This window comes from Canis lupus, chromosome 6, assembly GCF_011100685.1.
Source record: "Canis lupus familiaris isolate Mischka breed German Shepherd chromosome 6, alternate assembly UU_Cfam_GSD_1.0, whole genome shotgun sequence".
In the NCBI taxonomy this organism is placed as follows: domain Eukaryota; kingdom Metazoa; phylum Chordata; class Mammalia; order Carnivora; family Canidae; genus Canis; species Canis lupus.
The window spans coordinates 42,571,934-42,597,180 of record NC_049227.1 but is presented as its reverse complement, the minus strand read 5'-3'; the positions used below and the strand labels follow the sequence as shown (position 1 = coordinate 42,597,180).

Sequence of the window (25,247 nt, the reverse complement as noted above, 5' to 3'; positions counted from 1 at the left end):
TTTTAAATCACCATTGTACACACGAGGGCACTGTGAAACTGAGAGGTTAACCAACTTGCCCGAAGTCACACAGCTGGCGAAACTATCAACTGGGCTTCTAACCCACATATCCCCCACTCCAAAGTTATTCGACCACAGATCCCACCCTACGGCTGCATCCAGGGGTCCCCTGCATCTTGGGGAGCATAGGGAGTTATGGGCTTATGGGGAGGAGCCCCGGGGTCTGGAGGCCCAGGACATGCGGCGGGGGTGGGGGAGTGGGCAGGGTGCAGGGTGCAGGGTGCAGGGGGCGCCATCAGGTGCCTGTTCCTCACAGCAGCTGGATTCCATTGCCGCGTGGAGGGCAGTCTTTAGGAAGCCACCTTCTCCCGGGCTGCAAAGGAACAGGGCGACCACAGCCAGTGAACCCGGGGCCCCTAGAGCTGCGGCCACCCGCCAGGCAGGGTTTCACAAAGCCGTTGACGTTGACAGGGCCGCCTGTGTGGAGAGGGCAGGAAGCCTGGGGGCTCTGTGGTCTGCCGGCATTGCTCAGAATTTCCTGGGCTGAGCTCTTCCTGCTGGGCCAGCGCCCCCTGTCCTGGGGCCTCCCATGGCCCTGCCTGGCTCTGAGAGACGACTCCTGCCCACTCCAGGACCTCTGAAGGGCCAGGAGGGCCCATCGTCTGGCTGCTGGGCCTTGGGGGAGCTCTGAGGTTCTGGTGGCTAACTTGGGGTGTCTGAAGTTTCCTAGGGACCTGCGCCGTGAGGGAGCAGGGATAGTGCCTCCTGCAGTCAGAGGACCCGGGCTCCACCGTAGCTCCAGCACTAACTAGGGCTGCACCATCAGGCAAGAGTCTGGTATGCCTTCCTGAGCCCCCTTCCCTCATCTGCCTCACTGGGGAGCGTGAAGTGCTCTGCGAGGGTTGGTGGCCCTGGCAGGGCTGGGCCTGACCTCAGGCCGGTCCCCATCAGTCCTCCTTTCTGAAAACTCTGCCACGACTGAACCCCTAGATTCCTGTAGAAAAGGAGAAAAGTATTCCAGGTAGAGGGCAGTGAGAGCAAAGACACGGTGTGCACAGCAGCCCATGCGCGCGGGTGCATGCACACACACATCCTGAAGTCTTTGTGCCAAGAATTGTTCTAAATTATTTTTTTTAAGATTTAATTTATTCATTCATGAGAGACACAGAGAGGGAGGCAGAGACACAGGCAGAGGGAGAGGCAGGGTCCTCGCAGGGAGCCCGATGTGGGACTCGATCCCCAGACTAGAATCAAGCCCTGAGCTGAAGGCAGATGCTCAACTGCCAAGCCACCCAGGCGTCCCTGTTCTAAACATTTTACATATATTAACTTAGATTACATATATTAACACATATGTACGTATATTATATATCAACTCATATGAACTCATATATCTCTCTTAGCACCCCTATGAAGTAGGTATTAGCTTGCCCTTGTTTTGTAGATAAGACAAGGTTCAGAGAGAGGTAACTTGCTCAAGGTCACCAGCTAGGAGTGGAGACCCAAGTGATCTGGGATGACAGCATATTTGGAAGCAAGGCTGCTGGGCCTGGAATGGATGGGAGAGGTACTAGGATTGGCCACATCTGTGTCGTCCACTGCTAGGGGCCAGGTCCTAGTGTAGGGCCTAGCACATGGTTCCTGAAACATGAGCTCTGCATATGGTGTGATCAACTTGCACTTCTGTGGACACCAAAATTTTGTACAACAAGGGGATGCTGGAGTTGCTGGTTGGGGGGCAGTACAGGCCTAGGGATGAAGCTTCCTAGACTGCCTCGTCTCCTCTCTAGCTTGAGATCTGGCCCCTGCCCGGGCCTGTCCTACACTAGTAGGCTCCTTTGCAGTGGGGCTGCTGAACCCTCACTAGCAGGAGGGTCCGCAAAGGGGGCAGCTGGGGAATTTGAAATAGTTCCTCAATGCCCCTGGAGTCCCCCACCCCCACCCCCTTAGTCCCAGTCTCTCCTCCCTTGGCATGCTAGCATCAGTCCCTTGCCATGGAATGTTCTTATATCACTCAGAGTCAGGGTCCAGGGAGGGTGGGGGCCCTAGGGGGAGGACCCCCACAGATGCTTCAAGGAGAGCCTTGGCGGCCAGCAGAGGCTGCTGAGAGACCGGACTGTGTGCCCGGCTGGAGCACTGGGGTCTGGTGAGAAAGGAAGTTTCCGGCCTCCGTGGCACTCAGACCCCACCAGGAATGTGGCTCTGGGCCAGGATCCCTTCTGGGCAAGAAAGGATGACTCGGCAGAAACAGTGTCCTGACCCCACAGGATAACAGAGCCGCTGTGCGGGGGGCGGGTGCCAAGTGGCCGGGCTGGTGAATTCATGACCCTCCGACACAGCCTTCATCTGTCCGGCTCCGGGTTCTCCCTCGATGTCCTTCTCTGGACTGGGGTTTTAAGACTCTCAGAGGAGCAGGCAGCCCGGGTGGCTCAGTAGTTTAGCGCTGCTTTCCGCCCAGGGTGTAGTCCTGGAGACCCGGGATCAAGTCCCACATCGGGCTCCCTGCATGGAGCCTGCTGCTCCCTCTGCCTGTGTCTCTGCCTCTTTCACTGTCTCTCATGAATAAATAAATTAAAAAAAAAAAAAAAGACTCTCAGAGGAGCAACTTCCAGGGAGACTCGGGAAGCACCCTGCCCTGGCTTGCTCTTTCCCATTCCAGCGGGGAGGAAGCCAGCAGCCTGCTGCTGAGGCCCCCCGGCCCGGCCAAGGGCAGAAGCCCGCTCATGATTCAGGGCAGGGAGGCCGCTGGGCAGGGAGCGCTAGGTTGGTCCCTGGGGAATTCCAGCCCAAGGGAGCCAGTGCAAGCACATGTAGTTAGGCACAGAAACCCTCGGAGCTGCTTCTTCATTCTTTGAGCCCAGCGTCTGAAAAATTAAGAATCTACCACTAAGAGCCCCAGGAATCGTGTCCCTTTGTCACTGGCCGCCCTCCTGGCCCAGGCTGATCACCACAAGGGACTGCACTGGTGCTGTGGCTGGCACCGCCTGCACCCCAGGTCCTGAGCAGGAGTGGGTGCTGGCTGCGGTGAGCACGATGATATCTTAGAGCTGTGACCACGGCTGCTGCCAAGGGGTTCCCACATACCCTGCTGACCAACATTTAACTGTCTAATCTCATGCATTCCTCATAACAGCCCCATAAAGGAGGGAGGTACTTGTCCTAATATTTAGAAAGAAAACAGCACTGCAGAAGACTTAGTACCTCGCCTGAGGTCACCCACATAGTGACAGACTGAACAAGCTTGTAAGTGTGGGATCTTCATGACCTGCTTTATTCATGACCCTGTCCCCTGGAAGGAGGAGGAAGGTAGAGCGCCGGTGGCCCTCTCGCCCCAGCACGCCACAGTAGCTGAGGGGCACCGGGGCCGGCCCATGGAAACACTGACCCCTTTCCGGGAGCCACTGTAGCACCTGGGCGGTTTCCTATGTGGTGTCCATCACGGGGAGCCCAGGGGTCTGGAGAGCAGTGAAGATCCTGGGATCCAGGGCTAGAGGACATGCATCGGCCTCCTGTCCTACTAGCTGTGTGACCTTGACACCTCACTTTGTCCCTCTGGACCGTGGCTCCCTCACCTGTTAAATGAGAGAGAAGAACACACCTTGCCCTCTGCCACCTGCCCCAGTGAGGTACAATGTAGACCTTTAGGCCAGAGAGAAAGCGGGGAGGGGCTGGGGGCGCTAGAGCAGAGGAGGTGCTGGGTGTCGGGAGACGGTTGTCAGGCTGGTATCACGCCACTTGGCACTAATTCATCCGCCTGATGGAGATCCCTTGGGAGCGACCCAGGAGCCTTTGCGGGGGACCCAAAGCAGAATGGCCACATCTTCCCAGGAAAACTGCATGGGCAGAGTGCTTCTAGGCACCAGGCGACAAGAGTTTCTCGAAAGTGCCCTATTTGCGGACTTCCTGTTGATGGAAACTGTCCTGCTCTAACCAGTTAGTTGACTGGTTCCTCTTACCCCAGCAACAAAGCTGGAGGTGGCTGCAAGTAGCTATGTTCACTCACTTCATCAATTGTCCCCCCAGGCACGGTGTCAAGCAGGGAGTGGTTACAGCTACGTTAGACTTAGTGACTGCTCCGAAATGTGGCTGAGATCGTTGTAAACAGTCACCGAAGAGGCAAACAACAGGCCTCCAAAAGATACATCTTGGTGGATGGAGGAACTTTTGGAATCCTGAAGGCCTTATATTACAGCCCTTCCCGTCATCACAGATAACTGTATTTTGTTATGTTTGAAACCTTGGCAAGCCAGTAATTTACAGAGGATGTGCATGGCCAGGCTTCCCCAGCCTCGGCTCTTTATAAGGATTTATCAATAACAACATATCCATTCTGTTTGGGCTGTTATTGTGGCTCTCTCCTGGAACATCCTGTAGTGGTTATTTTTTGGAAACATCATTTGGTTCATAATCTCTTAGCAACAGAACTTTGAGGGCTAACGGCTGATGCACACTCCAGCAAGATTATTGTGACTCGTGGGCAAACAAACCCACAGCAGCCGAGTCGGAGCACCCTCTGATTATGGGTTTAATTGTTTTAAGTCATCAAACGTCACCATCACCCACTGTGGGCTGAGCTTGCTTTGTTACATGCCTGAGAGCATTTGCTGTGCCAGCCACACACCCAGAGCTGGGGGAGCTTTCGGTCACTGGGTGCCCGAGGCTGTCACAGCCTTTTCCCTTCCTGGGTACAGGCCTGGAACATGTGTCTGACTGGAAAAGGGGGAAGGCAGGAACAGTGGCCTTGTACTCTGTCCACGCCTGCACATTATGTCCTCACAACCCCCTTGCATGGCGGTGTTAGGACTGTCCTGCCTTCCATGTGACAGCTGAAGAAGTGGCAGCTGAGGCAGTGAAGAGTCTGGTCTGGTCACACTTGCAGGCTGGCAGGGGTGGCGGTGGGTTTGGAATACAGGCCTGCTGAACCCCTAGCTCGTTCTTTCTTTCTTTCTTTCTTTCTTTCTTTCTTTCTTTCTTTCTTTCTTTCTTCTTCCTTCCTTCCTTCCTTCCTTCCTTCCTTCCTTCCTTCCTTCCTTCCTTCCTTCCTTCCTTCCTTCCTTCCTTTCTGTCTTTCTTTCCTTTCTTTCTTCTCTGTCTTTCTTTCCTTTCTTTCTTTTCTTCTCCCCTCCCCCCCAATAGTTAATTGTTTATTCAAGGGCTCATACTGCAAGCATTAAACCAAGCATGGGCTTCGATTCTGTGAGCCCAAATTCACATATCTAGGAAGATAAAAGCCAGATATAATCCAAGTACCTGTATAAAAACTAGAGATTCACAGTTAATCCACATTTGGAATTTTTAAATTTCTATAGCCTACAACCCAGAAGTCACAGATCTCTTAGGTTCTTCTGGATGTCCCACAGGGTATCTGTACTTTTCTTGAGTTGAGCAACTTGGTCAGCCTTCAGCTTCTGCTTGATAACACTGGTTAACCCCTGAGCACTCAGGATACATGGAAGGCTCAAGAAGGCCTCATTCTCAGTGCTACGCATTCTCTTCACCATCATTGACATGGGATGAATCCCAGATAGATTTTCAGCATGGACTCGATGAGAGTAGCCACATTTATCCAATAGCCCAGCTGGTATATCCTTTTGGCTTGATGATTCCATAAGCACTTCTAGTCACCATATTACGTATGTCCTTCCAGTTTTCACTATTATCGTCTCTTCCCATTTCTGGATTCAGTTCCTAGAGAGAAACGCCTACCATCTTCACTCTACTCCATACAGCCTCACTTGAGATGCCACATCCTCCGAACTCAGCAACCACTGGGATGAATGCCAAGTTTTTCAACCATAAAATGGCGAAATCTAGCAGATTCCAGATTACGCTCATTTCCAATCACATGGTGCTCAGGTAATCTGGTTAGTTTCCAGGTAACATATGTGAGAATGTGAGAATCCGCTGGGTTGGGAATCGTAATTATGATGCAATTGGGACCATATTGGATGATCTGAAGAATAATGAATTTGAAGACGTTAACATTCCTCTGCACCAGATTGAGATGACTCTCTTCCTCTTGCTGGTGGACTCCTGCATTTTCCATCACAATTTTAGAATTACCAGTCACAGAGTAATCTTTATCTGCCACAGTTTTTGGCGTCTGAAGAAGTGAGCTCCCATGCCTGAGACGCCTCATTTCTTTTTTTTTTTTTTTCTTTCTTTTCTTTTTTTTTTTTTTTACACACAGAGAGAGAGAGGCAGAGACACAGGCAGAGGGAGAAGCAGGCTCCATGCACCGGGAGCCCAATGTGGGTTTCGATCCCAGGTCTCCAGGATCGTGCCCTGGGCCAAAGGCAGGCGCCAAACCGCTGCGCCACCCAGATCTTCCAGAACATCCACAAGGGCAAGTTTGTTGCCAGAGAGTTTCCCAGAATGCTGATGGCACGTGCCATACCAGCTTATCCAACACCTGCTATGGTGATTTTATTGCTTGGGATCATCGCCTCTTCTACAACCAGGGCAATCAGTTTTTCCAGAAGAGTTGCCATCGCATACAAGAGAAGTCTCTGCAGATGGTTGTAGTAGCTGTGTAACTAAGGCAATGAATACCAGCTGTGTGCCCTGCCTCTGCTCCCTGCTCACCCCCATTCACACATACAAGTCCATGGTGGCGGGGGTGGGGTGGGGAGCTGGGCTTTCACTGGAGGTGCAATCTCCATAGATGTGCTGCATAGTGTAGCACATGAAGGCCACTGCCGCAGACTGCTTTGCCTCAGACCAGTTCACAGGTCAAAGGTCACACACACAGTGTGTGCATCCCTGAGTCACAGAGTCCAGCACTCCCAGGGAGCTCTGGGCCTTCCTGTCACCGGGGCTCACAATCTTCTCCTTATTCTGGTTCTTTCTGCTCCCCCTCCAAGGTGAGATCATGGTGAGATCATCCATCTGTGAGGAGTAGGAATAAAAATTAAAATACTAGCTATCACTTATTACTGAGTCAGGATCTTTACTGATAGGGCCTTATTTCCTCCTGAAAACCTTATAAGGACATAATATTTTTTTTCCTCATTTATAGATCAGGAAATTGGGGCTCAGAGTAATTTAATGACTTGCTGTAAGTCACAGAAACAGGTTCTGTTTGTGACACCCACAGTCACACTCCTCCCCTTCCCCAGCCCTCTTACTCATGAGCAGGGACAGATTTACTGAGAAACTCTTGAAGCTCTGCTCTGGGCTCCTTCACTCGCACCACCCTGTCCCATTGATTCATATGGTCAAGTATCTTTGTGCCATCTGCAAAAATAAGATATTTTAATACTTTGTCTACAGGAGATTCCCCCCTCCTTAGATTCCACAGAAGCTGGATCCACCCTGCTTGTAAATGCATATCTTGAATATCTTACCTAAAAATTTAACTCCCTGTTCTCTCCCCTTCCCTGCTCTATTTGTTCTCCTTAGCCCTGTCATTAACACACCACATACTTTATGTTTGCACCTTATTTATTGCACATTTCTTGTACCACTCACCATGTGTGTTTTTTTTTTTTTAAGATTTTATTTATTTACTCATGACAGACCCAGAGAGAGGGGCAGAGACATAGACAGAAGGAGAAGCAGGCTCCTCATGGGGAGCCTGATGTGGGACTCAATCCCAGGACCCCAGGATCACAACTGAAGCCAAAGGCAGATGCTTAACCACTGAGCCACCCAAGTGCCTCGCTTACCCTGTGTTTTGAATAAATGAATGAACACAGCTCTTGTCCTTAAGCTTAAGAGTTCCCAAGCAAGATGACTTGCTCAAAGGCCCCCACTTACAAATCCGATCCCCTTTCTCTTGCTCTGAGCTGGGTTTGAACTTGGCCATGCCTAGGTTTCCTCTGGCTTCGACATTACAGTTTACTAACAGTCCAGACATCATCTTGCTGGTGTTTCATCTTTGACTCCTCTCTCTCAGTGAGTTGCCTTACCTCCCAAATCCTATTAACCACCTCCCAAAAGTCTCTCAAATGTAATCACCCAGTTTATCTCCACAGCCTATACCATCGATGGTATCTCTATCAGCTTCCTGACTGCTCCCTGCCCCCAGTCTGTTTCCCACACAGCTTCTAGAGGCTGACTCTCTTGCTGGAATTACCCCTTGAATTCTCATTTCTTAGAGATCGTATCTGAAAGCCTGACCCACAAGGCTCTCATTGGCTTTTTTTTTTTTTTTTTTTTTTAGCAGTTTCTCAAACTTGTGTCTTTGCACATGCTCTACCCATTTCTGGTGCCAGAACCATCTTCCCCTCCTCCTTCTCTACCATCTCACTTAATTTTTACTCATCCATCTGGTCAAGGATCACTTCCTCAGGGCTAGCTTCCATGTCCACCCACATTGGGTCAGAGCCCTGTGAATTATTTTTACAGTTCCCTGTACCTCTGCCTAGGACATATTACACCTGCCATTAAATAACCAATTGTATAATCCAGGAGGCTTGACCTGGCGTTGTGTCCCCTCCCTCCTGCTTCCTCCCCAGTCAAAGACAGAATTTCCCAGAGGACATGGACCATGTCTGCCTTGCTCGCTGCTCTATCTTTGTTTTGTTTGTTTGTCTGAAGGCAGAAAGACATTCATTCCTTTCTCACTTAATCCTTGAACTGAGTGTTTCTCATCAGCTGACAGCAGTGTCCCATCTGGTCCTTTAGGGACCTGGATTCCCTCCATGCTGTGGTTCGGTCATCCCTAGGAGTTGCCATCTGCATAGTTGAAGCAGGTCATTGCTACCCCTGGGTTGGAGCCAGCAGGAAGATGGTGTGTATGGGGGTGTGTGTGTGTGTGTGTGTGTGAATTTTCTAGGTCTTAGAGTGGGCCAGTGATCTATTACTGAATAACGAGCTGTCCTGACATTTAGTGTTCTAAAGCATCAACTATTTCATTATCCTCACAGATTCTGTGGGGCTGTGAGGAATGCTGGAGAATTTGGACAGAACACCAGGAGGGGGTCTTATCTCCCTACTTTATAGTCTGGGGCCACAGCTAAGACTCAAATGACTGAATGTGACTCAACTGGTTGGGAATTAAATGATCTAGAGGCATCTTTACTTACTCAGTGCTTGATTGAAAGACTAGGCTCAGCTAGGCCTATACCAGGGCACCAACAGGTGGCCTCTCCAGTTCAGTGGCCTCAGGAAAGTTAGACTGCCTTATAGATGCTCAGGGCTCTAAGAGCAAGAGTTCTTGGAGAATAAGATAGAAACCTCTATGCCCCAGTCTTAGAAGTCACATTGGAGTTGAAGACTGCCCAGGTTCATTCAAGTGGAGGGGTCATAGATGCCTCCACCTTAAGATGCTTGCCATCCACAGGAAGAGGGTTGAAGAATTGGTGTCATATTTGAAAGCCATTATAGGGACACATGCCTGCTTTGCTTATGTTCCCCTGCTGAGGATGTAGTTTTATGGCTCCAGGTAAATTCACAAAGCTGGGGACACTGTTCCTAGTTAGGCAGCCACAAGCCTGGCATCAACTCTGTTATAATGGAAGAGGGAGAATGGGTTTGAGTGAATTTTTTGCAGTCTGCCGCAGCTACTCCTCTGGCCACCAGATACCCAGTGTACCCCCTCTTCCTACGTGTGCAATATATTTCTCCTCAGAGGGAGAAAAAAAAATTCCATTGGTTGGCTATTTGTTGAATGACTGATTGGATGTTTGTGGAGCATCTGTGTTCAGCCCATACACTATAAAGGTAGCGTGGGCAGAGATAGTGTTCCATTTCTTAACCTAGAGCCTCGAGGTGGGCTAGTTCTAAGTGGGGAGGCAAAATCAGGTAGCAGTAGTCTGTAAGGAGTGGAGAGAAATCTGCTTTTCTCTTTATCTTGGTATTTAGTTCCATCTATTTACAGAGTAGGAAAAACAATAATTGCTAATTGAAAAGAATGTCTATCTCACTGTTCATCTAAAATTAATTCCAGATGGATCAAAGATTCAAAACTGTAAGAATAAACCCATAAAATGCTAGGGGAAAGACAATAGCAGACAGTTCACAGAAGAAGATAAATAAAAGACTGACAGTGGTATGGAAAGACACGGTCTTGATGATGTGGAGAGACAGGACTCTCATACATTATTGATTGGTGTTTAAATGAATCATTTTTATTGGGGGGGATTGGTAATATCTTTTAAGATGTCAAATGCTCAGTATCCTTTTATCCAGAAACTGTACCTCTAGGTATTTACAGATATACAATATTCCCACAAGTGAGTAAAACTATATGTCAAGGATGTTCAGTGCAGGCTTGTTTAGAAGAGCTAAATGCTGGAAACCACCTAAATGCCCCTCCATGGGAAACTACTAAATAAAGTAGAATCCCACGCAGCTGTTAGAAAGAATATGGTGGATTTATCAGTATTCACACGGAAGAGGGTCCAAGGAGCTACAGTAACCAGAAACAAAAGGCAAATTGGAGAACACAGTACATAGTTTTCTCTGTCAAGAAAGAAAACAAGCAAATATAATTCGCCATGTGTTTTAAAATACCTGGAAAGAGTCATAGAAAGTTTTAACAATGAGCACTTCAGGGGGAGTGAGTTTAAGGTTGTGGGGAGTAGGATTCTTGCTTTTTGCTTTATGTCCTTCTCTACTGTATGGATTGTTTTCATTATAAAACGTGTATCCCATGTATCACTTTTTAAAAAGATTTATTTATTTATTTATCTATTTATGTATTTATTTATGAGAGAGAGTGAGGGAGGGAGAAAGAGAACACGAGCAGGGGGAGGAGCAGAGGGAGAAGCAGACTCCCTGTGGAGCAGGGAGCCCGGTGCAGGGCTGATCCTGGGCCTCCAGGATCATGACCCGAGCCGAAGGCAGATGCTTAACCGACTGAGCCACCCAGGTGTCCTACATGTATCACTTTAGTAAGAGAATCAAATTCAGAGTGATGATTATTCCTAAGGAAGAAGGGAAGGGAATGGAAGAGAGGCCACAGGCCCTTTAACTGTATGCATAACACTAGGTTTCTTAAAGAAATTGAAATGGTTAAGAAATGGTAAATTTTGTTAGTTACATCTTACCACCACCACCACCACCACCACCACCACCACCACCACCATCAGCACAATGAAACCAAATTGGCAATATGTTAAGAATTCACAAAGCTGGTAGGTGGATAGCAGGGTGTTCATTATATGATTTCCTATGTGTTTCTAAATTTTTTGGAACGTTTCACAACTTAAAAAAAAGTTTTTAAAAAAGTATACATTCAACACAACAATATGAAATAAATGGAAAAGAAGCCAGGAACATGAAGAGAAAGGAAAATAGGGCAGTGAAATAAAGTTTACAGCCCAGGCTTTCTACAAGCGACTTGGTAAATTCCATCACAGTCTCATAGGAAGGAGATACGGAAACGTAATATTTCCCATTTGGACTCTCGGGTGCTCCCGAGTTGTAAGAAACAGCAGGGAAGGCGTGACTTAGGGAAGGGAGAGTGCCCATCAGGCTCTGAAGCTGGAGTTCCACGCTGGAGCCCGGCTGGGTGGGCAATCAGGAGGTTCCCGCCGGTCTGGGTGCCAGCAGGCGAGTCCCCAGCAGTGCAGGGGTTTGGGGGTGCTGGTGGTGGTCTGGGGCTCACCCTCAGTGCAGCCAGGGCCTCCCAGGGCAGAGGAGCTGGAGGAGGACATGCGTGGGTGCCAGGAAGCACTGTGCTCTTCTCAGGCCTCCAAGTGACCCCTTTGCCTCTGCTTGCTCCTGTCATGCACCAAGTCATCATCTGTCAACCTGGGGAACAGAAGGGGCAGGCCTGCCTCCTTTCACCTGGGGACTGCTTTTGAGGGAGACTGAGCAACACCTCCTGCTCCTCCTGGGATGGACCTCCCTAGGCCTTCCTGCCCTCCCCTTGGGTCCCTTGCCACCCGGTGGGGCCTTAATCTGCTGTACCTGCAGTTCTTCGATCCACTTTGGTTTCCTTTCATCTGAAAAAACCTGACCGCAGTGGTATTGCAGATCTGATGCTGTTGCTTTCAAAACCCTCTTCCTGTGAACCTGAGATGTGGGTGATAAAGCATTAAAAGGCAGAGGCCTGTGGCTCTCACCAAGGGCCTTTGTTCTGGGCATTGATGTCATGTCACCGGTAGGCTGAGGTGGGCCCCAGAATCTGTCCCCAAGGCTCGGAGGCCTGTCCCAGGCAGGGCTACCCTGTTTGCTGCTGGGGTCTCACCTAAGTGACATATGTGTGGGGGCGCATGGGAGGATTTCTACCCTGGGGAGGTGGCCTAGGGCTGCCAAGTGTCTTTGCAGCAGGGCCCGGGATTCTAGGCAGTGCTGGGGCCTTAGGGCCGCTTTCACTGCTCCACCCACCTCAGACACCCAGGTGCAGACCCTGGGCTGCAGGCAGGCCCTGTGCTGCTTCTCTCTGGAGGGGCTAACATGCAGGGCACTACCCTCCTGGTGGTGCCTGTGTGTGTGTGTACATGTGTGCATGTGTGTGTGTATGTGCACCCCTCAGGCCCCTGCAGGGAGACAGAGAGCTTCTGGGTTCCAACCCTGGCACGTACTGGACCTGCTGAGCAAGCTTCTCATCCAGTGTATTGTTTGATGTCCGGGGTTTCTGGACTGGTGTCTGTCTGGCTTCTCAGTGGCCCCGATTTTGTGTTCTTGTTGCTGAACTCTTAGGAACCAAGGCCAGCAGCCAGCCAATGGGTGCAGGGCTCCAAGCTGGAATTCTTGAACACATCTTCACATTTCAAACTCAGAACTGAATATAAGCATGCTCAGCATCCCCTTTTTATGGAGGGGGAAACTGAGGCCCAAGAAGTTCAAAGAGCTTGTACAGAGTTCCCGGCTGGTAAAGGATGGGGTTGGGATTGAGTTTCTTCTCACTTCCAGTCTGTTCCCCAACTTCTCTTCCCTGCTCTGTGCACTGAGGTGGGCCTGTGGGGATTGCATGGGGCTGGGGGTGGGTGGGGGACAGGGGTAGGTGCCCTCACTCTGCACCCTGATCAGGGAGGAGCACTGACAGCATGTGGGAGGCAGAGAGGAACAAGAGTGCACAGTGATTAGTCCCCCTACCCCCCCAAACCTGCCTTGGGGTGGCCGTGATCTGGCTGAGTTGTGGCCACGGCTCCCATCAGGGGTCCGCTCTTCCCAGAGGGGTTCTAGTCACCCCCTCCACCTCTCACCCCATCCGGCACAGCAGTGCACAGTGCACAGACTGCTGCTATTGGTCCAGCTTCTGGCCCTTGAAAATAGTCCCTTTATTGCATGCCCCTCGGATGGCCCGATCTCAGTGTGCCATCTGCGTCCTGCTGGGACCTTGCCTGAGCCACATCATGCTGCCCACTCACTGGCAGGACCCTGGGTCTGCTGAACCATCGCACACTGCAGCTGGGCTCATGCAGGGCCCGCTTTCTCATTCTTGTGCTTTCCTCTGGCTCTGCTCCTACCCTCACTGCTCCTCATCTGCCTGCTTTGCTTCCCACTCCCACCTGCAGTTCTTCCCCTGCCAGATGTCCAGGCATGATTAGGGGATAAGAGTCACGGCTAAGCCACCCCTACCTCTGCCCATCCACCCGTGATGCATTCAGGAAGCACGCTCCAGAATCACGAGCGTCACGGGCCAGTCATAAAGCCCTGGGTCCTTGGGACAAGATGTCTTGGAAGCCAATGCACAGAAACAGGATGATTTCACATTGCTGGGAGAGCCTTCTTCCCTGGGGACCCATGACCAGGAAAGCTTACCCAGTCACCCGCCCACTCACTTGCTCTCCATGCAGAAGGGTTGACTCCCCACCAGGCCTACCCCCAAGGGACCTACATGCTACTTCCTCAAGGACACTGTCCCTGGCCTTGAACTGAGGCTGGCTGCCCTACTACGTGCTCCCAGTTCATCCCATTCCTCCTTGTTCTGAAACCCTCATCACACTGATAGCACTTGTCATCCTTTATGTCCCTCATTGTAGCTTCTGCTCCCCAAAAGCAGATCCTCTATCTGTGCTGCTCCCTGCTATATCACCCACGCCTGGCACAGTGCTGGGCACATGGTGGGAGTACAACAAATTGTTGAATTGAAATGAAAAAATGGTCACTGAATCAAAGCCGTGTAGATTACTCCTCTCCTATCTAGGCAGCCATGCAGAGAACAACGGCCAGCACTGCAGGCGGAGTCCTGGAGAGAATGTCAGCCTGCAGTCTGCAGGCTGGGGCTGGTCCCTGCTGTGGCTTATAGTTATCATATGGCTGATCAGCCTCTGAGCTTTAGATCCTCATCTGTAAGATGGAGATAATACTTATATTCACTTTTGCTCGCTTCATCATAAATTATCATAAACTTAGCAACTTAGAACAATGCATACTGGTAATCCACAGTGTCAGTGGGTCAGGAGTCTGGGGGCAGCCTAATGGGGTCCTCTGCGAGGCCAAAGTGTCAAGGTTGTTAGCCAGGGCTGGGTTCTCATCTGGACCCTCTGGTGGGGATGCATCTGCTGGCGGGTTCACACAGGCTGCTGATACAAGTCATCTCCTTGTGGTGGTGGGTCTGAAATCTTTTTGTTGGCGGCAGGCTGGAGGCTGCCCTTGCTCCTAGAGGCTACCCACAGCTCCTGGCCAGGAGCCCTCTCCAGAGGCTCTCTCAGAACTTGGCAGCTTTCTTCTTTAATATCAGCAAGAGAGGAAGTCTGTACCAATCTGCAAGAACAACCGAGTCTTTTCTAATGTAAGGTAATCATGGGAGGGATATCCCACTGCCTCTGCCAGTATTGCTTGGATGTTGGCATATTGGTTATTATCTTGGTTAGAAACAAGTCACAGATCCTGCCCACACTCAAGTGGAGGAGATTACACAAAGGCATGAACACGAGGATATAGGGATCATACCGGTCACTTTAGACTTTGTCTCCTATAATACTATTCCCTCTCTCAAAGAATTCTTGAGAGAATGAAGGAAAATAATATACGAGAGCACTTCACACAGTGTCTGGCACTTGGTAAGAACTGAGAACATGTCACAACAGGTGGCTGGCAGCAGCTGTCTTTTCTTTGGCCCACTTTGAAATAGGACGTGTTGGCCCAGGGTTGGTCCACAGGTCCCACCATTCCTTACTGCCTTCCACCAGCTTGCTTCAGCCACTGACGCTGTCTAGATCTTGAAGGCAGTTGAATTTGTCACATAGTATTAACTAATGTGATCAAATAGGTATTCTTGGCAATTGTGGTTAAAAATTCTTGGCAGATAGGGCCTGTGTCTTACTAATTTTTCTAGCCTCTGGTGGGCCTAGGATATTGACTTTCGCTTGGAAACTCCACTTATGTGAGCCACAGCACCAAGCAGAATGATCTGAGTCAGAGCTATAGCCCTAGGGAACATGTGGTGGTTGGTGGGGAAGGAGAAAGCAGGTGCAGGTTGGATGGACAAGTCAGGGAGGAGCAGGACCAATGTCATGTTCGGCCTAGGGAAGCCCTGTAGCCCTTGTCACCATGTCTGCCCACCTCACTCCACTCCCAGATTTCTTCCCTTCCTACTGTTCAGTCCCCTGCCTTCACCCCCAGGTTTCAGCAGGGTCTCCATGGGACCTGGGTATGGTGGGCCCTGCCTGTGCTGATGAGGGAAGAAAAGACAGATTCCTTCGTAAACAGACCGTCTGAGCTGGGGAAAGGTCTTGGCCCCTGGGAAGGAGTTGACAACTGTCTTCAGGTTCCTGGATGAGGAGTCATGTTTGTTGAACACAGACTCATGCCTCTGACTCTACACTTCACATTTTTCCTCTGTTGTCTCAGTCTTCAAGGAGGATGAACCAAAGCTCAGAGAGGGAAAGTGGCTTTCCCTGGTCACACAGCTACTGGAACCTAAGTGTCCTGAACTGCTGGTCCAAAGTCTTCTCTCTACAACTCCCCTCGCACCCGGGTCTGTGGGCTCACTGGTGCTGGGGGTGGGGAGCACACTTTTCCTGCCCCTAACCCAGGCCTCCATGCAGGATGCTCTGATGCCCCAGCTCCTCATTTCTTCTTTCCCTCTGCCCCCGCTTCCAGCACTTTCTCCCCTGTGGGTGCTCCTTCAGTGGAGTATATATCACATCACTCATCCTCAGCCTGGCCCATACTAGCAGTGGTGAATGATCTGGCCCCTAAGCACAGTGATTCCCTCCACAGCAGCCACAGAGGCTGTATGAGGCGTGCACATCTGGGCCGCTATTGCCTGAGTCTAATCTGCAGAAGAGAAACCAGAGTGATCACGTCTTTCATTTCTGGACAAAGCCACAGCCCTGGGAGCTGGAGTCACTTCAGAGAGGCAGAGAACACGCCTCAGCTGTGGGAGGGGTAGTGGTGAGGAGGGTCCTACCTTGGTGGGGTCACCTGTCCTGGGGTAGGTGGGTCCCTTTAAGGCAAGTCAGACAAGAAGATCACCCACCCTCTGCAGGTAGCGGAGTGGAGGCAGTCATCCAGGAGCCGGGAATCTAACAGATGCTTAAAGTCGGAAACATGTGAAACATGCAGGATGCCTTTGTTACTCACTGCGCTTTCCCTGAAAGGGTCAGTGGTAAACCCTTTAAAAGGCATGTGCTTGTCTTCAGGGTGGGAAGAGAAGGGGAGCTGGGCGCCTGTGTTCCCTCTGCACCAGGATTAGGTATGGGGAGGGTGAGAGCAGATGGCCAGGGCCGACAGAAGCTGGCTGTGTCCCTGGAGGGGTGGGAGGCAGCCTGGCCCCCAGCCAGGCCTGGGCTGAGACTCTGTCAGCGTCGGGAGCCAGCTGCTACGAGGGCTCTGATGGGCTGGCATCGCCCTGAAGCCCAGCCTGACTTCCAAGAAACCACTCTCAAAGCGGTCAGTGACCCGGGGGAAGAGGCTTCTGCGGCCTAGTTCCACTTCCTTTCATAAGTGGGAGTCCGTTCGGGCTCCTCAGGGGCTGAAGCTAGAAAAGGGGAAAGTGCACAATGGATAGACACTCACGTCTCTCTCTTACGTGCCGCGGACCTGGGGCTGCAGACCCCTGACCTCCTTGGGCCCGTGGCACAGAACACACACGCGGTCCTGAGGAATCACACGAAGCCCATCCCCGGCCTTGCATACCGTGACAGTCAGCAGTACGCAGCCATGCGGAATCACATGTAACCACAGGCCAGCATGCATCCATAGGCCACGACATACAGCCACACGGGCTCCCACACACGGCACACAGTGAGCCTTATCCACACACGTGCACGCTCACCCATTCATCTGCATTAATCGCACCGGGCCAAACACAGTTACACCCGGGGATTCTAAAACCCATGCAGTCACACACAGACTCACACCACTCTACACAACTACCGTACATTCGACCCTGGGCCTCGGCACGTGAAAACCCAGGCCATCGGCGATTGCGAGACACGTCTGATGGCAGGCCGTGTGGAAGGCCAACCGCAGGGCGAGCTGTGGAGGCTGCTTCAACCCAAGCAGCGGGGGAGGGGGCGGGTAAAGCATGTTCTGGGAAACGGGATTAATGAAGGCCTGGCTGTGACTCAGGCAGGGACAGAGGAGCCACTTGGGCCCTCAGACCGTCCGCTTCCTGGTCATCATCCCGGCTGAGCGGCGGAGACTCAGAAGCATTCCTGGGTCCTGATGCGGCTGCCCCCTCCTCTCACCGGGCACGGGGGCCCAGTGAGTCAGCAGGACGGGCTCTGGGAATGCGGGTGGGTGACCCTCGGGCCTGTAAGCTGCTGGGGAGGAGCAGCTGCCCCTGGAGCTCTGGCGCCCAGCAGGGAGGCCCGCAGGGAGGCCCGCAGACCGGGCCTGGGTGCAGATGGCCGTTTCTCAGCCGACCCTGTGCGCAGGGAAGCGGAGGTGAGGGCCCAGGTACTTCTGCAGGCCGCACCTGGGCTGCCCTTACCTGCTGAGGTCCCGGGAGGCTTGGCCCTAGGCTGGCACCACGCCCGGCTCTCCACCGTCGCCGATCCGCGGGGCATTCTCGGGGCACCCATTGCACCCAGATGCATGATCTGTGCCGTCCCAAGGTCACATAGAAGATGATTCCAGAGCCCTGCGGACACACAGGAACAGATGTACCGTGCTACTGTGGAAACTACTGAGGCTAACTGCTGGGGAGCATTCGGACTCCAGCCTCTGCTGGGGCACAGGGGGGCAGCCAAGATGCCTGCTGCCGGTGGTGCCAGTCCCTGGGGGGGGGGGTCTGACCTCTGACCTCTCCTGAATGGGCAGCAGCACAGTCAGGGAAAGCGCAGGTGGGCATGACTCTTAGTAATGAGCCATTTTGCTTTTTCCAATAGAGTCAGGGAATTACTTTTTCAGATCTCAAGAAGAAAATTTTGAATGCCATGTCTGAAGGAAATCTTTTTTTTTTTTAATTTTATTTATTTATTCATGAGAGACACAGAAAGAGGCAGAGACTCAGGCAGAGGGAGAAGCAGGCTCCCTGCAGGAAGTCTGACATAGGACTCAATCCCAGGACCCCAGGATCACACCCTGAGCCAAAGGCAGATGCTCAACCACTGAGCCACCCAGGCGCCCCTGAAAGGAATCTTCCTAAAATGACCTCCTGCAGCTTGGCAGATTCCTCACAAGTGCTCTTCTTGCTGCCTCAGGGTTATTATTTTTTTTAATGCTTTTTTTTAATGCCTTTTTTTTTTTTTAAGAGAGAGAGAGAGAGAGAAAGCACAACTTGAGGTGGGGGCAGAGGGAGAGAGAGAATCCCAAGCAGGCTCCACACCCAGCGTTGCCTCAGAGTTATTATTACAAACTTCCATTATTGCTATACCAGAAATGATGGTCCTTTCTTGAGCTCAGAGTAGGTGGTCAGTAAATACTTGTGAAGGAACACACACCGAGGAGCCCAGACTTCTGGACTGAAAGACTGCAAAGCAGGTGGTGAGAGTACAGAATGCTCCCTGGTATGGGGTCTGGGGTGCAGTGGTCTTTCTCTTACTCTCTAAACTCTTCTCAAGAGAAGCATCCTTCCCTTCCCTTCCTTTCCCTTCTCTTCCCTTCCCTTTCCTTCCTTTGGAAGGAGAATCAGGTTTCTTAATTTGTTCATTTCTTGCATTTGAAGGATTACTCAAGGACGTCCTTTGTCATCGTCCTTAATCACCACACAACTGCAACTGGCCACATTGTGGGGTTTTCTCTTTGTCAGTTTTACAGAGGCCCACTCATTCCCCTAGTTTCTTGTCATCAATCTTAATTAGGTTGATTTGGTGTTCAGCACAAAGAGCGTCCACCAACTGGACATACAGGCTTATCTCAGTTGGACCCTCCTTCTTTCTTCTTTGCTGCAGAGGCTCACCTGCTTCCCCTCCTCTGGGCACCGCACACCATCTTCCCAATGTTGTCTGAAGACTGTCCCGGTCTTGCTTCTTCTCTCTTTCTGGAGTGACCCTGAACTTGAAGACAAACACCAACCACTTTCCTGCTAACCTATCTAATCACCCCATGGAAACAGATGTTAGCAAAAATCAAACCACAGGACAGTGAAAGAGGGTCTAGAATCTCACCAAGTTCTTAACATCTAAATTGGCTATCTCTTTGTAAAAACGAAATTCACCCCTGCCTCACATGTATAATATAATAAATTCCAGATAAATAAAATACATAAATAGAAAAAGAAACCACAGAGGTCATGAAAGAAAACATGGGTGACCATTGTTTTGTTATTTTAAAGTGACTAAGACCTTTCTAAGCAGAAAACCGAAAAAGCCTGATACATTTAATGACATAAAATTTGTCAAGTTCTCTCAACAAAAGCTGTATACACAAAGTCAAAACACAAAGGACAAGCTGCAGAAAATATTTCCAGCAGTAAAACAAAGAGTTTGTATCCCTAATCTACAAAGAGCTTGCACAAGTCAGTAACAGAAAGATAAATAACTCAATAGAGAGAGAGGAAAAAAAAGCAAAGACCACAAGCGGGTAATCCACAGCAGAGGAATTATGATTAATTAATAAGTGGGTGAAAAGATGTTCACCCTACCTTAGGGTTTTCAAAATCAAATTAAGTCTATCAGTATGACTTGATGGGATGAGCACTGGGTGTTATACTATATGCTGGCAAACTGAACCTAAATAAAAACAAACACAAAATCTATCAGGATGGCAAAGCATTAGAGAGATAGATATTTAGTGCTGAGAAGATGTGGGTTAATGGACCTTTTCACAGATCATATTGTTGGAAGGAGAAATTGGTGGGGAAAGAAAACACAAAAACTTTTTTTGGAGGGCAATTGAGCAATATCTATTTCAGTCTGAATTTGCAAGACCTTTAACCCAGCAGTTCCACTCCCAGGAACTTATTCTAGAATAGCGGTATACATTCACATCAGGACATTCATGGTGCGTCTTAAGGGAGTATCCTCCTCCTACACTCGAGTGTTCAGTGTTCGGCTCTACCCGCTTGGACTCTACAGGCCTCAGGGGTGTGGGGGTTTGCACAGCCCGGAAACTCGCTTGTTTTTCTCTAAGCAGGGCTGCTCGGCCCATCCACCTTTAGGGGATCTCATGAACCCCTCTGTCACCTCCTGACCTTTCCACTCCTCCCTATTTCCCATTTTCCAACCTCCTAATTTTTAAAAAAGATTGTATTTATTCATGAGAGACACAGAGGGAGAGGCAGAGACACAGGCAGAGGGAGAAGCAGGGTCCCTATGGGGAGCCCGATGCAGGGAGTCCTGGGAACCCGGGATCCTGACCTGAGCGGAAGGCAGGCGTTCAACCACTGAGCTCCCCAGGTGCCCCCCAACCTCCTAATTTTTATTAGAAAATCCCTCTGAGGACTTCCGGTGCCACGCGCATCCCTAACCCCAGAGCTGGAGCACGCGCCCTGGACTGTAAGCCCGCCCACCTGCTCAACAGCGATTGGTCCAGTGGTGGCACGTGCCTCACGCTGGTCCAATCAGGAAGTGTCTCGCGCGGGGGTGGGGGCAGGGGCAGAGGCTGAGGTCGGCGGGCGCAGCAGCCGGGTGACTGGGCCCTGGAAGTGCCCTGGCTCATTTACCACAGGGAGGGAAGTGAGTCTGTGGGCGAAGCTAGGCCGCAGGGCCAAACTGAGCCAAGAAAATCACAGAAAAATGAAACCAAGAGCCTGATGACATTGCGAACCTCCGGATGAAACCGCACCTGAATTCCGCGCTGCCGCCGGCGGCCTTCCCGACTCGGGCGGCCTTCCCGAGGCGGGCGGCCTTCCCGAGGCGGGCGGCTTCCCGAGGCGGGCGGCTTCCCCAGGCAGGCGGCCTTCCCGACGCGGGCGGCCTTACTGAGGCGGGCGGCCCGTCCTCTCGCCTGCGTCGGCCCGGGCGGAGGTGCCGGGCGCCCTCGCGGAAGCCCCTCCACACGCACGGAGCCCCCTTCCCCGACAGGCCTGTTCCCCGACCCTGTGAGGCTCCGCCGTGGAAAACAGAGGCCTATTAATTCTTCCTGGGAGCTTGGGAACCCTGACGTCCTTCACCGGAGGCTGGCCGGCCGGCCTTGCGGGGAGGCTGGAGTCGTGTGGAGAAAGACAAACGCCTCCCCATCTTTGGAGCCTCTCACAGCAACGGGAGCCAACCGCGTACCAGTGATTCCGAACTCACCGCGTGGGTCCAGCTGAAAATCTAGGAACAATCCGATGCCCTCTGGTCCGCCTCGGCCTTCGGGAAGGTGGGGGAACCGCTACCCGAACCGCCCTGGAAGGCAACCACAGTATGTTATTTATGGAAAAAGCCAGGTTGATGAACAATATATATAGTATAAATTCATTTCCATTCGTTAAAGCTATATGTATATCTGGTACTATCTGAATAGGAAAAGGTCTAGAAGGAAGATCTCTTAATACAACAATTTCTTTTACATTATCTCTGAGGGCTAGGATTCTGAAGGATTGGTATTTTCTATTTTTTCTCCATTCATTATTGAAATTTTATGGTGTTATTTTAAAATATATACTCTTTAACTTCTGACAGTCCTGGGCCCTGGAGTGTAGCTCCCTATGTCCTTTTGTGGCGGTAACTGGAGGTCTGAAGGGAGCTGTCATTGCTTCAGTAAGCAGTCCCACATCCTTGCAGCCAGAAGCCCCAGGCCTGGCCTATTTGCAGGTCTTACAGGTCTCGTCCCAGATGGGCAGGGCCTCAGGGTCAGAGCCATGTGGGCAGTTGTCCCTACCCAGGTGTGTGGTCCCAGGTAGAAGGTGATGGTGCAGGATGCCAGGAGGCTTAGTGGTGACCTGCTGTCTGGTTCTGTTGGGGGAAGTCATGGTTTGGATGGCATTGGCTGAATAAGGATCACCAAAAGAGATCAGATTCTAATTCCTTGGAATCTATAAATGTTACTGTATATGGAAAACAGGTCTTAGCAGATATAAGACTAAGTCAAGAATCTTGAGATAGGAAGATGCTTTTGGATTATCCAGGTGGGCCCTCTGTGCAATCACAAGTGCCCTCATAAGAGAGAGGAAGAGGTGTCAAGAGACTTGACACAGAAAAGAAGGCAGTGTGACCAGAGAAGCAGAGAGTAGAGTGACAAGGCCACAAGCCAAGGAATGCCAGCAGCCAGCGGCAGCCACAAAGGAACGGATCGTCCCCTGAAGCTTCTGGAGACAGCACAGCCCTCCTGACGACACCTTGATTTGAGCCCAGTCATACTGATTTTGGACTTCTGGCCTCCAGTACTGTGAAAGAATACATTTCTGTTAAGCCAGCAGTTTCACAATAATTTGTTACATCAGCCGTAGTAAACTAATATGGTTTTAGAAAGCAAAGCATGCGAGCTGTGTAAAATGCTCTTTCCTGATTTGCCTTCCCCAGGACACACTGCTCAGGCCAAGAAGAAAGAGAGGCTGCTTCTCAGGCACCCCAGAGAGGGCTTCCAAGACATCTAATGAGCTCCTGCACTTGTGAGCAGGGTGGCAGGGGGCCGGGGAGCCCACCCCTGGCTCTGTACCGCCCTCAGCTCCCATGAGAGAGCAGAGGGGTTGCCTGGCAACCAACCCCAGAGGCATGGCAGGCTCCCCACTGTGCCCTGGTTTCTCCTCAGGGTGGGCACACGCGGGCTGTTAGAGTACAGGCACTATTAAAAAAATAACGCCCGGCCAACCCTCTGCTCGAAATAACTTCCATGTTCTAAAAATGGAATTGTGCCGGTCATCACATTTCTCACTCTTAGAGTAGTAACATTTCTCACCTCCTCGTGCTCTGTAGGTGTGTGACTGGCCAGAAAGGGAACTACCATTAATGGCAGTTTCCACCTGACGTAATCCCCTTGGTGAGCCGAGCTTGCACGGAAGGCGGAAGGTGACAGTCCCTTGCATAACAGGCCGCCTCCTCGCCTCCTACGGAACCTCCCCTAGGGCTTGGGCTTTTGCGTGCTCTGATATCCATAGTGTCTCTTGGCTCAGAAAATAATAAGAACAATAATAGTACAGCTGACCCTCGAACAACAAATTTGAACTGCATGGGTCCACCTACATGCGGATTTTTGGGAAAAAATGCAGCACAGAATCATAAACGTATTTTTTCCCTTGTGATTTTTCCTAAGAACGTTTTCTTTTTGCTAGCTTACTTTGTTTTATTCTGAGGATGCGGTATAGAATACACAAAGCATACAAAATGTGTTAGTCGACTGTGTTATCAGTAAGGCTTCTGGTCAATAGGAAGCTGTTTGTAGTTAAGTTTTTGGGGGAGTCAGAAGTTGTACATGGATTTTTTACTGCACTGGAGGTCAGCACCCCTGGCCCCACATTGTTCAAGTGTCAACTGTAATATTAAACCACTTATGTAGTTCTCACGATGTGTCAGGCACTGTCCTGAACACCCTACTTGAATTAACTCATATACTTCCAAGGACTTATCCTATGGGGCAGGTACTGTATTATTCTCATTTTGTAGATGAGAGGTTTAAAGCTTGCCCAAAGTCACACAGCTAATGGGTGGCAGAGCTGGGGTTTGAACCCCTGTGGAAGGGCTGCAGGGTGTAAGGGCTCTTACCTCCCACAGTGTGTGTTAGCTGGCTGGAGTGGGGTGGCTCCAGGGAGCGGGCTGGTGGCTGAGATCTTTCCTCCGTGCAAAGCGAGCTGTCTTGGGCAGGGACCGAGGCTGGTACTGGGGCCTCCCCAGCAGGGGAGCCATGGGCTCTCTCCAGGTTGGGGCTGCGGTGGCCTAGAGAGGCTTTCCCCCCAGCCAACGCTCCCCTCCTGCCGTCCACCTTGTCTTCCTGCTGCAGCCTTTGCAAAGGTGTGATGGTGAGCAGGGTGGGGAGTGATCCTGTCCCTTCTGGGCACAGGCCTCTGGTGGGTGCCCAGGAGAAGCCAGTGTAAGGTCTCTAGGTCAGGGCATGGGGCAAACCTGGCTTCCTCCTGCTCATGCTTACCTGACAGGTGGGTGGGTAAAAACACTGGGTGCTTTGAGATGGCTGTGGGTACTGAGACCAGAAGGGGAGCCAAGCAGCTTCCTCCTTCTCCCTTTGCTGAGGAGGGGGGCAGGAGGCCCCCTCCCCCTTGCCCTGGGGTGCAGAGGACTGGCACTCACTCTGGCTGCATCTGTGCTGGGCTGGCCTGGCTAGTTGAGACGAGCATAGCCTAGAACTTGGAGTGAAGAGACCTGGCCTCCTCCTCGCTCTCCCAGGTAGTCCTCTCTCTGGATCCCAGACTTCCCCTCTGTAAGCCAAGGGATCAGATGCGTTTGGTATGTGAAAGCCCTTTGTAAACGCCTAACTGCTTTACAAATCCAGGCTTCCTCAGAGGCAGGCACCAAGGCCTAAGCAGCCAAATCCAACCCTCACGGTCTGCACCTCCTGCCCACCCATACCCTCTGGCTGAGATTTTGTTCCTTTGGGGTTGGAAAAATATTCATCCCAGGCTTGTTGGACTTACAGAGACACTGCCTTGCCCAGCAAGGGCAGAGCCCCTCCCCTGTGGGGCCCATGGGAGACAGGTGGGGCTCTTGGCATTGGTGCCAGGATCCTTCGGAGGCGGAAGGAAACCCATGTTTTTGCCCAGCAACACTAGCACATTGAACAAACATTGCAAGTACTTTGGGCAGGAGAGGAGGGGCTCCCGGTCTAACGTAGCAGCACCCACCCCTTTCTGCTCGTCTGTCCACAGGGCTGCTTAATGCTTCTGTAACCTGCCTGGCTAAGGAACTGGCCTCCAGGGAAGCCTGAGCAGAGGGTTTGGATGTCCCGGGGGCAGGGGGTAGGGTGGGAAGGCAGGATTGCTGCTGTTCTCACCCCCCTACCCCACCCAGGACTTGGCAGGGCATGAGTGGGTATGTTATGAGGGGGAGTCCTGAATTGATCTGGACCCCACAACTGTCCCTCACCTCCACCCACTCCTCAGACAGGAGCTCAAGTCCAGCCTCTGCTGAGTCTGCTGCCTC

General features: G+C 51.3%; 3 long non-coding RNA genes across 7 annotated transcripts in view; 1 reads left to right on the top strand and 2 right to left on the bottom strand.

Annotated features, from left to right (window-relative positions):
- Positions 1-3,250: 3,250 nt before the first annotated feature.
- On the bottom strand, positions 3,251-4,983 carry LOC119872237. Its single transcript, XR_005361025.1, has 2 exons — positions 4,004-4,983; positions 3,251-3,572 (listed from the first exon to the last, which is right to left on the bottom strand). It is a non-coding gene; the product is annotated as an uncharacterized LOC119872237 (long non-coding RNA).
- A 71-nt stretch (positions 4,984-5,054) lies between these two features.
- LOC111096347 lies at positions 5,055-20,682 on the bottom strand. Of its 4 annotated transcripts, XR_005361022.1 has the most exons (8): positions 20,592-20,682; positions 19,193-19,289; positions 17,783-17,932; positions 12,477-14,604; positions 11,860-11,964; positions 11,555-11,700; positions 7,128-7,236; positions 5,055-6,888 (listed from the first exon to the last, which is right to left on the bottom strand). It is a non-coding gene; the product is annotated as an uncharacterized LOC111096347 (long non-coding RNA). The 4 variants fall into 4 exon arrangements; XR_005361023.1 differs by lacking the exons at positions 5,055-6,888; positions 7,128-7,236 and adding an exon at positions 9,341-9,449; XR_005361024.1 differs by lacking the exons at positions 5,055-6,888; positions 7,128-7,236 and adding an exon at positions 10,702-10,871.
- Positions 20,683-21,119: 437 nt separating this feature from the next.
- LOC102153976 overlaps positions 21,120-25,247 on the top strand; it is a 38,769-nt gene continuing 34,641 nt past the window's right edge. The window contains exon 1 of one of the 2 annotated variants that reach the window (XR_005361020.1): positions 21,120-23,734. This is a non-coding gene — a long non-coding RNA (uncharacterized LOC102153976). The remainder of the gene's footprint in view (positions 23,735-25,247) is intronic. The other variant, XR_005361019.1, reaches the window with a different exon arrangement.